Source organism: Anabrus simplex, chromosome 2 (assembly GCF_040414725.1).
Source record: "Anabrus simplex isolate iqAnaSimp1 chromosome 2, ASM4041472v1, whole genome shotgun sequence".
Classification (NCBI taxonomy): Eukaryota; Metazoa; Arthropoda; class Insecta; order Orthoptera; family Tettigoniidae; genus Anabrus; species Anabrus simplex.
This window is the reverse complement of record NC_090266.1, coordinates 990091418-990108239: the sequence shown is the minus strand read 5'-3', so window position 1 is coordinate 990108239 and position 16822 is coordinate 990091418. Positions and strand designations below refer to the sequence as shown.

At 44.8% G+C, this 16822-nt stretch overlaps 1 protein-coding gene across 1 annotated transcript in view; it reads left to right on the top strand.

The window, feature by feature from the left end:
• Positions 1–436: 436 nt before the first annotated feature.
• LOC136863234 (CD151 antigen) overlaps positions 437–16822 on the top strand; it is a 438193-nt gene continuing 421807 nt past the window's right edge. Inside the window, exon 1 of the mRNA XM_067139609.2 lies at positions 437–777. The gene's annotated coding sequence lies outside the window, so the exon portion shown is untranslated. The remainder of the gene's footprint in view (positions 778–16822) is intronic.

Below are 16822 nucleotides of genomic sequence, written 5' to 3'. Positions count from 1 at the left end.
GGCTGCCGAATGCAAGCTCACAGCTACGCGACTCTAACCGCACGGCCAACTCGCTCGGTATTATTATTATTTTTATTATTATTATTATTATTATTATTAACTAACTTCGCGCTATTACTTGTAGGTTTTCGGAAATGCTGGGGTAGGGGGAAGGAAACCATCATTATTATCGTTATCTTACCCATGCCCCTTCGAAGAAGATAATACTGTATTGAAATCATTACTTCCGCATTGCTGCTTTCTTATAGGACACCGCAGGAAGAAAAGGTTGAACCATAGAAGTACAGAGGCCTGATGTTCACAATGTTCCTCGTCCCTAAACATAGTATCGAAAACAATCGTATTTCAATCAGGCTTTCCTTCCTTAGGAACTGTAGTTTCTGTACCCACCGCTTCGTGGCGCTGGTGTTGTAGCAGGCGAACTCCGCTAGTCTCAGCGCGGCTTAGTCTATCTGCTGTCATGTATGAATGCGGTTCTCTGTGTATTTGTAGTAGGTTTCGTATTACAAAGCGTCATGAAAGTTACAATGCATGTATTGTGTGATGTTTTTCCAGTGAAGACTTTAGTGTCGCTCGTCTGTGCGATAGTTTGTGAGTTACGTGAATAAAAGTAGGCAGATGTGTTCTAGCCATCAGGTGGTTACTTCAAGTTACAACTAAGGCTGGGATAATTTATTCGCCGCTCTACAGTGTGCGTGCATGCGTGTGTGTTTACGCAATCTACCTCACTTACGTTACGTCAGACGTAAACATTGCCATCACTGCTATCTATAGGAGGTAAGTTTCTTCCAGTTCACATGCTTTATTTTCTGGTGCCGTAAAAGAGTGCATTATCGTCTGTAAACACGGAACTGCTATGTGATTGTTGGGTTCCATTGTTTACATAGTAGCATGCAACGGCTTCTGTTGGAATTATTTTGTTGATGATAGAATGAAAGAAAACTCACATATACGGTACATCACCGAATTTCTTTCGCCAGAATGTTTTAGGAGACGCAAGATCAGTGCATGAGGCTTGGGAAGTCCGAGTTTCGAATGTCAGCGCTAGTAACAACAAACTTGAGTGTGAGTTTACGACGCAATGATTGCGCGTAATAATTCACCAACTTCGTCGCAAGTTTTTATCCAGTCGAATCTCGGACAGTGATATTCGTTCACTGTATATAGTGACTTGTGGCTCTTAGATCAACGTCGTATATAACTATGCATAGGCCGGCTGCATAACCTAGTTATTTAAAAATATATTTATAGCAATCGGGTGACCACTCACTCAACTAAAAATCAATATTTGATAATTAATGTTATTGGTTTTACGACCCACTAACTACTTTTACGGTTCTCCGAGACGCCGAGGCATTGGAATTTCGTTCAGCAAATATAATTTTATTTGTATTGTGACTCACTAGCTACGTTTATGGTTTTCAGAGTTACTGGAAATTTGTCCCACAGGCCCTATAGTGTTATTTATTTTTACGTCACACTAGCTACTTTTATGATTTTCAGAGACGCTGAGGTGCCGGAATTTTGTCCCGTAAATATAGGCTGGTGTTGTTTTATGTCACTAGCTACTTCTACTATTTTCAAAGACGCTGGGGTGCCGGAATTTTGTCCCGCAGTAATAATGTAATTTGTTTTACGACTCACTAGCTGTGTTTACGATTCACAACGACGTTTGGTTGCCGGAATTTTGTCCCGCAATAATAATGTACTTTTTATGTCACACTAGCTACGTTTAAGGTTTTCGCGGGCGCTGAGGTGCCAGATTGTTGTACCACAGGAGTTTTCTTATATACCTGTAAATCTACCGATATGAGACTGACGTATTTGAGCACATCCAAATAGCACCAAACTGAGCCGGGTTCGAACCCGCCAACTTGTGCTCAGAAAGTCCGTACTCGACCGTCTCAGCCCGGCTGATTGAAATGTTAAAGAACCCCTTGTCAGGACTCCAGCTGCTTGTAAGGCTGATAGGAATAGTGATGGATGAGACGTTGAAAGTTCTGTCTGTGTTAACTCGGTGCTAATTCTGTCTCTAACCTACTTAAAAGTCTTCTCCCAATGTATGCATGCCCATTTTTACGGCCGGATACCTTTCCTCACGCCAACCCTGTGGCGTGACATATTCACAATTGCGTGTTTCTGTAGGGATTGTACTGTGATGTATTGTGGGTACATATATGAATATGTGGATTAAGACGAACACAAATACCCATCCCCCGAGGTACGGGAATTAACAAACGCGACTAAAATCCCTGCCCCGGTCGGGAATCGAACTTAGAACGAGGGATGTGTTGCGAACGGAGTCGCGAAGAGTCGAGGCTGCTGCCTCTGGAACCGACACTCTCCACTCCATTGTCAACTCCGTAGAGGCACTAACGCCATCTATCAACTGTTTTAGGAACTGTCTAGATTTTTAAAGTTCCACATCCCTCTCCTGATAATCTGTGGCACGATAAGTATAAGAACAAGGAAAACATTATTAGCCCGCAAACATTAAATATTGTTTCGGGTTATAATCGTTATTGTTAACGTAGCACTTTGGCGACGAATATAATAATAAGTGCGTGGTGTGGGTTACTGTAGTCCTAGTTCGTGAACCATGGGCAACGGCTGAGTGGCGTAGTAAGTGGTCCTGAGAATCGGGATACCATTTACAATGGAATGGGAGTGGGCATCTCGGACATTCCCCGAGTCACGGCCCTCCTTGCACTCAGGCGCCTAGGACTGCACAATCCAGCAGTGGTCTTTAACCCGTTAGACGAGAGATTGTCGCTGGGACTATGTGTAAGTAGGGCAGCATCCTGCTTCACAGAATTTTTACCGAACACGCTCAGAACGTTTCAAGCAAGTCTCGGACCTATGGGAGTAAAGGAGTCCCACTTCCATTTGACAGGCGAGGGACTTCTTCGAAACATCTTGACGAACAAAATGGTATTCGACCGGGAGGTACAAGATCAATATCAGTGGGGCTTATGGACGAAAGAAAGCAGAACTGGCTGAGTCAGCAAAGAGGAGATGCTGGATGTGTTAGGAGTTAATGGTATTCGGGTAAGGGGAGATAACGAGGAAGAGATTATATAGTATGCTTAAGAGATGTTAAAAAGGAAGGGCAGAGTCTGTGGTTCGTCTGTTCATCAGATATACTATTGCACGTAACATAGTTCCTGTTAGGCTCGTAAATGAGCGAATGATGTGGGAAGATTTAGCTGTTGGATGAATTAGGACGAGAATTGTCTCGGTGTATTCACCACATAAGGGTGAATATGGGGATTATTTGACAAGTTTTATGAAGCGCTGAGGGACATCGTAGTCAGGGTAAACAGCAAGGATATGATGGCGCTAATGGGCGATTTCATTGCGAGAGTTGGAAATGGAGCTGAAGGGTGATGGGTGAATGTGGGGAAGATATGGAAGCTAATAGGAATTGGACTTCTATGCTAGTATGGGATTAGCAGTTACGAATAAAGTACACGCACAGTGGAACGTCAATTGAAAATGAAAATGAAAACCTACAACCTGTTTTCCAGTCTTTGACCGGGTCAGGGATGTGATGAATGAATCGTATATAGGCTGTTATTACGATGGGGTCGCCACTCCCAAAGTGATTTATATTAATGAGTGATAGATGCTATGAAATGAGAATGGAGAGTGTTGCTGGAATGAAAGATGACAGGGAAAACCGGAGTACCCGGAGAAAAACCTGCCCCGCCTCCGCTTTGTCCAGCACAAATCTCACATGGAGTGACCGGGATTTGAACCACGGTATCCAGCGGTGAGAGGCCGACGCGCTGCCGTCTGAGCCACGGAGGCTTGGAAAGTCAATTATTCAAAGTTCGGATGCTGGACTGTTCAGATAAACAAATCTGGAAGTCACCCCCCCCCCCTGCCATATCCCATGGCACTACAGCCCTTGAAGGGCCTTGCCCTACCAAGCGACCGCTGCTCAGCCCGAAGGTCTGCAGATTACGAGGTGTCGTGTGGTCAGCACGAGGAATCCTCTCGGCCGTTATTCTTGGCTTTCTAGACCAGGGCTGCTATCTCACCGTCAGATAGCTCCTCAATTCTAATAACGTAGGCTGAGTGGACCTCGGAACCAGCCCTGAGGTCCAAGTAAAAATCCCTGATCTGGCCGGGAATCGAACCCGGTGCCTCCGAGTAAGAGGCAGGCACGCTGCCCCTACACCACGGATCTGGAAGTCCCAGAGTACATAAAATTTCAAGGTTTCTCCAACTTGCCGTCTTCTTCTTCTGCTGCTGTATTTACCACACCGTTGTGGGGTCGTGGGTGTGAACTGTCTCGCACACGTTTTACAGCTGGATGTTCTTTCTGAGGCTACCCCTATATAGAGGGATGTATTCATTATCACGTGTTTCTGTGGTGGTTGGTAGTATAGTGTGTTATGTTTACGGTAGATTAGGGACACAAGATCCATAATAGACTACCGTATGCAGTATTATAATCGAATTTGAATTCAGGAAATCTGTTAACAATGTGTGGGTATTCCTGGGATTTTTGATGATACAGACCACTATCTGATCTGCAGTGAACCAAGTATCTCTAGGCCTATGATAAAGTAAAATCTGTCTGCAGACGAATAGGGGTAGAAAATCTCCAGAACGAGGATTCTAGACAGAAATACACGAGTAGTGTAAAGTTCCAAACAATAGACAGTAAGAAGGTACATAGAAACAGCAAGGGAATGCCTAGGAACAACTGTGTGAAAAAATGAGAAAAGCGAACATGTCGTTGCAACAATGGACGTGAGGGAAGATTGTAAACGTAAAAGGACGGCGTATTAGAAATGGTTCCTAAGTCCGACTCGTTGGCTGAATGGTCAGCGTACTGGCCTTCTGTTCAGAAGGTCCGTGGTTCGATTACCGGCCGGGTCGGGGATTTTAATCACTTCTGGGTGTATGGGTGTATGTGTCCGTAGCAACACTCTCCTCATCATATTCAGACAACATACCACACTACCAACCACCACAGAAACACGCAATAGTGATTACATCTCTCCATGTAGGGTTGGCGTCAGGGAGGGCATCCGGCCGCAAAACAGAGCCAAATCCACACGTGGGGCTGATGACCTAGATGTTGGGCCCCTTTCAACAACAAGCATCATCATCAAATCCACATGTGTGACACAGTTCGCACCCGCGACCCCACAGGTGTGGGTAAAGGCGGTAGGAAAAGAAGAAGAAGAAGAATTAGAAATGGCTCCTAACAAAAAACGTAAATTAAAGAAACAGAGCAAATCAAATAATTGTTGAATCCAAGAAGGAGTCGTACGAAGATTTCGGTAATAACTTGGAAAGGCTAGGTCAAGAGGCAGGAAAACCTTTCTGGACAGTAATAAAGAATCTTAGAAAGGAAGGGAAAGGGGAAATGTATAGTGTTTTGAGTAAATCAGGTGAACTCATAACAGATCCCAGGGAATCACTGGACAGTTGCAAGGAAAATTTGGAAATCTTCTCAACGTAAAAGGAAACTTCTGGTGACGTCATGAACAACCGAGCTCATGGGGAGGTGGACAATGATGTTGGTGAAATTACGCTTGAGGAAGAGGAAAGGATGGTAAATAAACTCCAGGAATATATGAAATTAAACCTTTAATGGTGAAATATAGTGGGCAGGGAGGAAGGGGCTTCATAGAGTAATATTAGCATGGAATGTTAGTAAGCTACCTGTACCTTCTGATTATATAACAGTAGTAATTTCCACCTATCTACCCTGTATAAGCAAGGGATCAGGAAGGATTGTAACAAATCTCGAAGTATTTCTTTGATCAGTATTTTTTTTTTTTTTTTTTTTGCTAGGGGCTTTACGTCGCACCGACACAGATAGGTCTTATGGCGACGATGGGATAGGAAAGGCCTAGGAGTTGGAAGGAAGTGGCCGTGGCCTTAATTAAGGTACAGCCCCAGCATTTGCCTGGTGTGAAAATGGGAAACCACGGAAAACCATCTTCAGGGCTGCCGATAGTGGGATTCGAACCTACTATCTCCCGGATGCAAGCTCACAGCCGCGCGCCTCTACGCGCACGGCCAACTCGCCCGGTTTTGATCAGTATACCAGGCAAGGTGTTCACTGGCATTTTATAAGGGAGGGTGCGCTCAGTGGTTGAGAGTAAGTTGGATGAAAAGCAGTGTGGTTTCAGACCACAGAGGGGCTGTCAGGATCAGATTTTCTATATGCGCCAGGTAGTTGATAAATGCTACGAGAAGAACAGAGGTATATGACAGAGTACCGAGGAAAAAATAAATTCTAGCCGTTCTGGTTGAAATGGAATTAAGGGTAGATTATTAAAAGCAATCAAAAGTATTTATGTTGACAATTGGGCTGCGACGAGAATTTATGGTAAAATGAGTGCTTGGTTTAAGGTACTTACAGGGGTTATGCAAGGCTGTAATCTTTTACATTTGTTGTTCATAGTTTACTGGATCAGCCTTTCCAAGACTAAAATGATGTCGGTATGAAAGGTACACAAGAATCGAATGTCAGGTTGGGAACAAAAAACTGGAACAGTATGCAGAATGTTCATTCTCCTAGGGTGGTGATATAGTAAATGAGACTGTATCAAGGTGCAGCAAAGGTAATGCAAAGAGCTGTCAGTCGTGATAAATGATGTTCTGTAAGAAAGAAGTCAGCTCCCGGACTAAACTACCTTTACACCGGTCTGTTTTCAGACCAACTCTGCTTTACGGGAGTGAAAGCTGGGTGGACTCAGGTTATCTTATTCATAAATTAGAAATAAGAGACATGAAGGTAACGAGAATGGTCGCTGGTACAAGAAGGTGGGAACAATGGCAGGGCCGAGCGAGTTGTCCGTGCGGTTAGGGGCGCGCAGCTGTGAGCTTGCATTAGGGAGATAGTGGGTTTGAACCCCACTGTCGGCAGCCCTGAAGATGATTTTCGGTGGTTTCCCATTTTCACACCAGGCAAATGTTGGGGCTGTACATTAATTAAGGCCACGGCTCTTCCTTCACACTTCTAGCCCTTTTCTACCCCATCGTCACCGTAAGACCTATCTGTGTCGGTGCGACGTAAAGAAACTTGAAAAGAAAAACAATGGCAAGAGGGTACTAGGAATGAGGAGATAAATGCTAAGATAGGAATGAACTCGTTTGATGAAGCTGTATGCATAAACCGCCTTTAGTGGTAAGATCATGCGAGACGGATGGAGGAATATAGTTTACATAGGAGAATAATAGAATCGGTCATGGAGGGTAAGAGCGGTAGCGGGAGACCAAGGCGACGGTGGTTAGACTCTATTTCTAATAACCTAAGAATAACAGGTACGAAACTAAACGAGGCCACAGAGTTAGTTACAAATAGAAGATTGTTGAGTCGTTTAGCAAATTTACAGAGGTTTGCATACGGTACTGAACGTTCAAAGGCATAACAGTCTATAATGAAGTTGTATATATGTAATAATAATAATAATAATAATAATAATAATAATAATAATAATAATAATAATAATAATAATAATAATTTATGGGACAGGTCATTGTGTTTTTGAGCTCGAGGTAGTGGGTTCGATTCCGGCTCAGTCAGCCTCGTTCGGGATATTTCCCGACTCCTGAGCATCTCTGAAAACCGCAAAAACACTCAGTGAAACGTGAAACCAATAACTTTATTATAATTAAACTCTTCACTTACAACTGATGGTGTTCAGAAACATATTTCCATATGGCGATCTGGCATTTCATCATGCTTGAATTTTGTCTACTTCATCCCTTATCAGGAATCGAACTCCTGATTTCAGACGTAGAAGTTCAGCTTTTGGACCGTCTTCTCTAGCCAGACTAGTCCGATTGTTTGAACCAGGTACTTTATGCAGCAGACAAAGACAAATGGAAGGATAATCTTGGTCATTAAGAACTGTTGGTAATTTGCGTGAGGGCGAGGTAGATGACATATCACGGATGAACTGGTTAGTATCGATAATTGCGATGATGTGCCATTCGCCTGGGGCAGAGCCATTTTTAACGGAAAACAAACCTCCACGCGTCTCAAATGGAGTAGAAATGTGCTGTCACCAGGAATAGAGAATAATCGAAGCTTTCTTAAAGAATAGTATTTAACAGTTCCCACATGATCGTCGGCTAACACTCTTTGTCTTGTTTTATACTGCAAATATTTAAAACTTTCTTCAGGTTATCTTAGGTATTTGTGGGGTCGCTATCTACGCTTTCTTTGGTTTTGACCGCGATATAAGGCCGGATGCCCTTCCTAGCGCCATGTTATTTTTGAGGTGAAAATTTCAACCCAGGATCGACTGGGATACAAACCTCAGCCTTCCGGGTAGAAAGCCAAAAGCTAAGCCACTGAGCTTATCATGCCCCCTATACGCAAATATCTTGATTTCCTTTATAGTTTTTTTTCTGAGCATGTTTACTGCAATATTATAGTAAAATGGTCCGGCTCCTTGGCTTAATGGACAGAGTAGTGATTTTTGGTTTCAGAGTGCTATGGATTCCATTTCCAGCCGGGTCGAGGAACACTTCATTCTACAAACCACCACAGAAACACGCAATAATGAATACATCTCTCCACGTAGGGTTGTCGTCAGGAAAGGCATCCGGCCGTGAAACTGGTCTAAATCCATACATATTCGGGAGATAGTAGGTTCGAACCCCACTGTCGGCAGCCCTTCCCACTCCTAGCCCTTTCCTGTCCCATCGTCACCATAAGACCTATCTGTGTCGGTGCGACGTAAAGCCACTAGCAAAAAAAAGAAAAATCCATACATAGTGCCGACTTCAGTTGATTGGGAAAAGGTAGGTAAGAAGAAAATTTTAGCATTACCATGCGCTTGGTCCTTAGGAATATACCCGTAATCAGTACTCGGGACCCCACGAACCTACTGCGCTGGCCTAGCAGAGGGGAGAGGTGATACTCCCACGTGGCCCGTCCCAGGTGGTGGATACGGGGGTCCTAACCGGCTTGCCGGCGGACTTGAGCGAAGTATACTTTAGCTCTTGCGGACCAAACAGATAATCGAGCGGAGTGAATGTTCGTCGGCATTTCCCCCAGTTCCTCGCCCCAAGGAATTAGGGGCGGCGCTGCTCATTTATGACCTTATCGCCTGGACACCCCACACATTATCCATCTTCATTTCTCTCTCCGTGGCCCAGCGGACCAGGGCTTTGAGGGATTCGGCTAGTCGGATCACTATGACTGCATCAGGCATAGGCAAAGCTTTGCCATAGGAGGTTGGAGCCAATGCCCGCCAGTCGTACGGTGTCTGGAGCTGTGGCTGCAGGTTCTCGGGTGTATTCTCCAGCTCCTGGCACGCTTGTGTCTCGATGTCCTCGTCGTCACGTTGGCGCAACTGTTGAAAGTCCTGTTTAAGGACCTCCTGCTGAGTCTGAATGTGTTGGATCGGCTGAAGAATACCATTGAGTGTAGTCTACGCTTGAGCCATGGTGTCTGGCGGAGGTAAGTTTTGTTGCGACCTGGAGCGGGTGCGGAGATTAGAAACGGGTGTGCCCGATGTCTGCTGCTGCTTCGCTGGTTTGCCGGGAGACGCAGACGAAGAACACAACCACAGTGTCCCCTGCCTGTGGTAATAGGGGACTAAACTGGCGACCAAGGGATGATTGAAATCGAATCATGAGACTACTTGTTATTAGTACCATCACGCGAGGAACACCATGGGTCGCCTTTACTTGCGAGTAGTATCACTATGTTAGGTACAGAGTAGGTTTGTGATTAGTAGCAACAGAGGGTGAATCAGTATGGGTTTTACAGTACCCGTGATTAGTACCACTATATGCGGAACATCACGGGTCTGGGCGTTGCCTGTGATTAGAACCACTATATGAGCGACACCGTGGGTCTGCGTTGCTTGTGATTAGTACCCACTATGTGAGGAACACCACGGAATAGTACGAATCCCTGTGATTATTACACTTATGTTAGGAACACCATGGGTTTGCGTTGTCTGTGAGTGGCGCCATAATGTGAGAAACACCTTAGGTCTGCATTACCTTTGCGTATTACATTACCCGTGAGTAGTACCACAATGTGTGGAACACCGTAAGTCTATGTTACTTATGATTAGTATGGCTACATGAGAAATACCATGGTTCTTACTTTCCTAGCGATAAGTACAATTATGAGGGGCTGTTGACTTGAATTTTGGACCCCTTTAGACAACACAAGCATCTTAGATTCAAGATTGTGCTTTGGAAGCAGTCCCTTGGTCAGTAAACACTATTGTTTTAAGATAGTGGGAAAGGTGGGACTTTGAGGGTCGAATCGACTGATTATTTTAAGTTCATAATCGTTGTCATTCAGCGCGTCGGCCTCTCACCGCTGGATACCGTGGTTCAAATCCCGCTCACTCCATGTGAGATTTGTGCTGGACAACGCGGAGGCGGGACAGGTTTTTCTCCGGGTACTCCGCTTTTCCCTGTCATCTTTCATTCCAGCAACACTCTCCATTCTCATTTCATAGCATCTATCAGTAATTAATAATAAATCACTTTGGGAGTGGCGACCCCATCGTACTAACTGCTTCATTCATTACATCCCTGACCCGGTCAATGACTGGAAAACAGGTTGTAGGTTTTCATTTTCAATCGCTGCTATTGATGCTTTCACGGCCCATACTTACAGACATGATACAGTATAGGCTTTTGGGCTTATGCCGTGTCAAGAAAATAAGGTGAAATTATTTTCGTTTCGCAGAGCACGATGAGTTTTGGACTTTTAATTTGTCATTACATTCCGTACCATTAGAGGCCGACGACCTAGATTTTAGGCCCCTTTAAACAATAAGCATCATCATCATCGGAACTCGGAACCTCGTTTGTCTAGCTCCTTGGCTGAATAGTCGGCATACCAGTCCTCTATTCAGAGTATCCTGGGTTCTATTTCGGGACAAGTCGGAGATATTGGCCGTGTCTGATTAATTCTTCTGGTTCGAAAATGAGAATTTGCGTTTGTCTCAATACACATCTCTTCATTTACACACAAAACACTGCACCGCCACACCACAGAAACATGTAATAGAATACATCCCTCCACATAGGGTTGGTGTCAGGAAGGCGACCCTACCAGAATGTGGGAATAGCAGAACAACAACTTGGCATTCGTAAGGAGAGGATAACAATTGTGCTGAGAAGGGGCAGGGGCTAGATTCAGGTAGTGAGAGAAATACAAGCACCGAGCGGTTTGTGGCTTCGGGGTACGGGTCATGTAGGCTAGTTGTAAACTTGCAGTCGGAACATGGTGGGTTTGAAGATGGCTTTTCGTGGTTTCTCATTTTCACACCATGAAAATGAATTAAGGCTACCTCCTCGGTCCTAGCCCTTCCTTATTCCAACGTTGCCGAAACACAGATAGGAAGAAAGGAAAAAGATGCACGAGCAAAATGTAGGAATGGGTGTGTTTATCTTTGTAAGTAGAGAGAAGACATGACGTCCAATATAGTTTCGTGGAAATGTTGAACAAGCAGCCTCATTTGCAATTTGGCCAAATTCTAACTGTCTTCCACAAATCTGTGTTCTAAAACTCAATTAATTCACCACGTTGTGGAAGCCTGGTTTCAGAAAACGAGTGGTTTTTAATCTCAAATTATTTTCATCGAAGGACGTGGGTTTCATACCCTGTAGGAAATCGAAAAATTTAGAAACGACATTTCCACTTCTGGAGAAGCATTTGGTCCTTAGGTTCACTCAGCCTGCACCTAAAATGAGTAGTCTATCAGATTAATTCTTGGGGGCAAAAGTGGCCGAGCCACTTCGGCCAGGTTTACGGATAGCGAAAGCCTTTCACTCCCGCAAGGGCCTTCTTCGCATATACGGAGAGGGTTTTACACTTTCCCCCTGAATCTTTAATCAGTGTATGATGCAACATTCAATTAGAGTAATTATGAAGAAACTGGACAAAGCCGTACAAAGATGAACTTGTGGGGTTGAACCACTCCGGTTCATCTAAGTGTGTTGACACACTCGGCTGTGTGATAATCTGTACTACCGGGTGGCAGCTTGAGCAACAAACTTCTTTTCCATTTGATCCCTTTAATGAATTCGTAGTGCTGCTATTGTCTCTCTTGGCTGCACTGCACACCACGAGTTGAAAGTTACGTATGTCTTTAGATATTGCATTTAGACTACCCGACGAGGGCCAAGTTATTGCTCAGATGTGAGTTCCCACGCTAACTGCGGGCGCAGTTCTTAATACGAACAATTACTTGCTCAGGAGTTGCTAAATACGATGAATTTTATCAGGGATATATTTTGAATTCTGAGTCGACTTCGCTGAAATCCGTCCAGAAACTGGAGTACGTCACAGAACCGTCGCCTTGATTGAGGTGTTGCCCTAGGACATTTGGCTGGTGTGAAAATGGGAAACCACAGAAAACCATCTTGAAGGCTGCCAACAGTGAGGTTCGAACCCACTGTCTACTGAATGCATGAAAACACCTACACGCCTCAAACCGCGCAGACGACTCGCTCGACCGAGCAAGTGGCTCTGCGGTTTTGGCCACCTAGCTATCAGCTTGCATTCGGGAGATAGTGCATTCGAACCCTACTGTCGGCATCGCTGAAAATGTTTTTCCGTGGTTTCCCATTTTCACACCAGTCAAATGGTGGGGCTGCACCTTAACTAAAGCCACGGTCCCTTCTTTTCCACTCCTAGCACTTTCATATCCTATAAGACCTATCTGTGTGGGTGCGACATAAAGCAGACTGTAAAAACAAACAAAACTCGCTCGGAAACTTCCGCAATTAATTTGAAGAACGTAAACATTTGATATTTGATATCGTTTGATGTAAGTAATTTTACGGTTTTGGGAGATTCCGAGGTGCTGGAATTTTGTCCCGCAGTTGTTCTCTTACGTGCCACCAAATCTGCCAGCACGAGGATGACGTGTTTGAGCACCTCAAGATACTGTAGCCTACCACCGGACTGAGCCTGAATCGAACCGTCCGTCTTGGGCTCACAAGGTCAGCCAATCAGCTCGGCAGAAGTTCTCTAGAAACATGAATGTCGACGTTGCAGTAATAAGGGGGGTTCAAAATGTTTCCAAGATCCGTATTTTCCTTTGAGCTTTGTGACTTTAGGAAAGTACCATCAGAGCATTTCTTGGAGTTGAAGTGTACAAAATTCTGAATTATATTTAGTAATGTTCCACCCGTCCGCCTCTGTGGTGTAGTGGTTAGTGTGATTAGCTGCCACCCCCGGAGGCCCGGGTTCGATTCCCGGCTCCGCCACGAAATTTGACAAGTGGTACGAGGGCTGGAACGGCGTCCACTCAGCCTCGGGAGGTCAACTGAGTAGACGTGGGTTCGATTCCCACCTCAGCCATCCTCAAAGTGGTTTTCCGTGGTTTCCCACTTCTCCTCCAGGCAAATGCCGGGATACCTAACTTAAGGCCACGGCCGCTTCCTTCCCTCTTCCTTGTCTATCCCTTTCAATCTTCCCATCCCCCCGCAAGGCCCCGGTTCAGCAAAGCAGGTGAGGACGCCTGGGCGAGGTACTGGTCATCCTCCCCAATTGTATCCCCCGACCGAGAGTCTGAAGTTCCAGGACACTGCTCTTGAGGCGGTAGAGGTGGAATTCCTCGCTGAGTCCGAGGGAAAACCCGACCCTGGAGGGTAAGCAGATTGAGAAGAGGAAGGATGTTCCACCCGGTGAGATTCAAACCATCCTGCCTTCCAAGTGACCAGCTTGTTGGCCGTTTCCCGCTGTAGTTACTATGTTAGAGAAGTGTGGTATGTCAAAATCAAAATCTCTTTATTTGCAAATGAGGTGTCTACCTCGTTGGCAAATGGTACACTAAAATACATTTTTGTCAAGCACTAAATATTAAATTAACAAGAAGAAAATTTTCCTATAATACAATATTATACAATTTACGCTAACAATTTTTTTCTATTAAACACACAGCTCATCCTTAATAAATTTATATTGTTTACAAAATTCTACTTATAATATCTCCTGTACTACTTACACATATAGTCAACTGATATACAGTATGTGGAATTACATCAAATGATACTATACAACTGGTATAAGATTAAAATTTACATTGCATTTTTTTTTAAATTTATTTTTTACCCATTCTGGAACCTAAGTAGCATAACGACCTGCTGCGTCTTAACCAGAGCCCCTTTTGCCACCACTTTTCAGAGTTCCTGAAGGGCCTTCACAGCTACCGTAGCGGTCCCAGGGCCCTCGAAGTCCCCACTGTACTTCACCCTTACAGGCAGTCCCCTACTTTGGCTGTCCAAACTCCTTAGACCAGGGGATGGAATTAATTTATTCACACACATTTTTTATTTGCATTAACCTGCACTGGTCGAATGCCCTGTAACATTTCATTTATTTTCTCTGTTCCTGTTTATTCTCATCTTGAATATCTGTACAGATTTCGGAAAAGGATCAAACACTACCCCTGGTAAACTGTTCCACTCCTTCACACCCTTCCCAATGAATGAAAATTTACCCCAATCCCTTCTGCTAAAATTCCTTCTAATTTTATATTTGTGGTCAGTCCTGCCGATATAATTTTCCAACTGAAGCCTCTCACGGATATCTCCCCATGCTTCTTGTCCTGTATAGGCTCTATATAATATAAGTCTAGTTTTCTCCCTTCTCTTACTTAAAGTTTCCCACCCAAGTTCCTTTAACATTTTTGATACACTACTCTTTCTCCTGAAATCCCCTGTTACAAATCTTGCTGCTTTCCTATGCACACTATCTATTTCTTTTATTAAGTATAACACACTGTTTGCATATTCCAATAATGGACGAACCATACTTAAGTAACTTTTCTCTTTCAGTTCTTTTTTGCACCCTTTAAGTAGCCTCATTGTGATATGTAACGATCTGTATGCTTTCCCAACAATGTCATCCACATGACCCTTCCAGTGCAAATTACTTTCAAATCCCACACCTAAGTTTTTGCACACCGAGCTCGATAGCTGCAGTCGCTTAAGTGCGGCCAGTATCCAGTATTCGGGAGATAGTAGGTTCGACCCCCACTATCGGCAGCCCTGAAAATGGTTTTCCGTGGTTTCCCATTTTCACACCAGGCAAATGCTGGAGCTGTACCTTAATTAAGGCCACGGCCGCTTCCTTCCCACTCCTAACTATTTCCTGTCCCATCGTCGCCATAAGACCTATCTGTGTCGGTGCGGCGTAAAGCAAATAGAAAAAAAAAGAAAAAAAAAGTATTTGCACTTGCCATCATTTGGGATAACTACCTCATTCAAAGTATATTCAAATTCAGTTTTAAAGCTCCTGTTTGTAAATGTTGTAACAGTTGATTTGCCTCCATTAACCTTCATGTTTTTCTCTTCAATCCATTGTTGGATTCTCTCAAGGTCCCTTTGTAATTCTGAACAATCGTCAATGTTATTTATTTCCCTATAAACAATTATATCATCTGCATACAATCTTATTTTGATGTTATATTATTCCCTAAATCATTTACGTATATTAAGAAAAGTAGCGGACCTATTATACTACCCTGTGCAATTCCCTTACAAATTTTCTCTTCCTGCGATACATTATTTCCTACTTTGACTTTCTGAACCCTTGAATTTAGAAATGTTTTTATCCAACGTGTAACACTTTCGTCCAATCCTATTCCCTCCAATTTCTGTAATAATATTCCATGTTCCACTCTATCAAAGGCTTTGGAAAGATCTATGGCTATGCAATCTAACTGGCCCCTTGAATCCAATTGATCTGATATGTCCTGCTGAAATCCCACCAGTTGTGCCTCACAAGAAAATTTCTTTCTAAATCCATACTGGCTCCTCATGAACCAATTTTTATCATCACATATCCGTCTGATGTACACTGACTGACAGAGCAAATGCAACACCAAGAAGGAGTGGTCAGAACTTTATGCCAATTGCAGGGTAGACTGACGTCACTGAGGTATGCTCATGATGTGAAATGCGCCGCTGTGCTGCGCACGTAGCGAACGATAAATGGGACACGGCGTTGGCGAATGGCCCACTTCGTACCGTGATTTCTCAGCCGACAGTCATTGTAGAACGTGTTGTCGTGTGCCACAGGACACGTGTATAGCTAAGAATGCCAGGCCGCCGTCAACGGAGGCATTTCCAGCAGATAGACGACTTTACGAGGGGTATGGTGATCGGGCTGAGAAGGGCAGGTTGGTCGCTTCGTCAAATCGCAGCCGATACCCATAGGGATGTGTCCACGGTGCAGCGCCTGTGGCGAAGATGGTTGGCGCAGGGACATGTGGCACGTGCGAGGGGTCCAGGCGCAGCCCGAGTGACGTCAGCACGCGAGGATCGGCGCATCCGCCGCCAAGCGGTGGCAGCCCCGCACGCCACGTCAACCGCCATTCTTCAGCATGTGCAAGACACCCTGGCTGTTCCAATATCGACCAGAACAATTTCCCGTCGATTGGTTGAAGGAGGCCTGCACTGAGCACTCCCGGCGTCCGCTCAGAAGACTACCATTGACTCCACAGCATAGACGTGCACGCCTGGCATGGTGCCGGGCTAGAGCGACTTGGATGAGGGAATGGCGGAACGTCGTGTTCTCCGATGAGTCACGCTTCTGTTCTTTCAGTGATAGTCACCGCAGACGAGTGTGGCGTCGGCGTGGAGAAAGGTCAAATCCGGCAGTAACTGTGGAGTGCCCTACCGCTAGACAACGCGGCATCATGGTTTGGGGCGCTATTGCGTATGATTCCACGTCACCTCTAGTGCGTATTCAAGGCACGTTAAATGCCCACCGCTACGTGCAGCATGTGCTGTGGCCGGTGGCACTCCCGTACCCTCAGGGGCTGCCCAATGCTCTGTTTCAGCAGGATAATGCCCG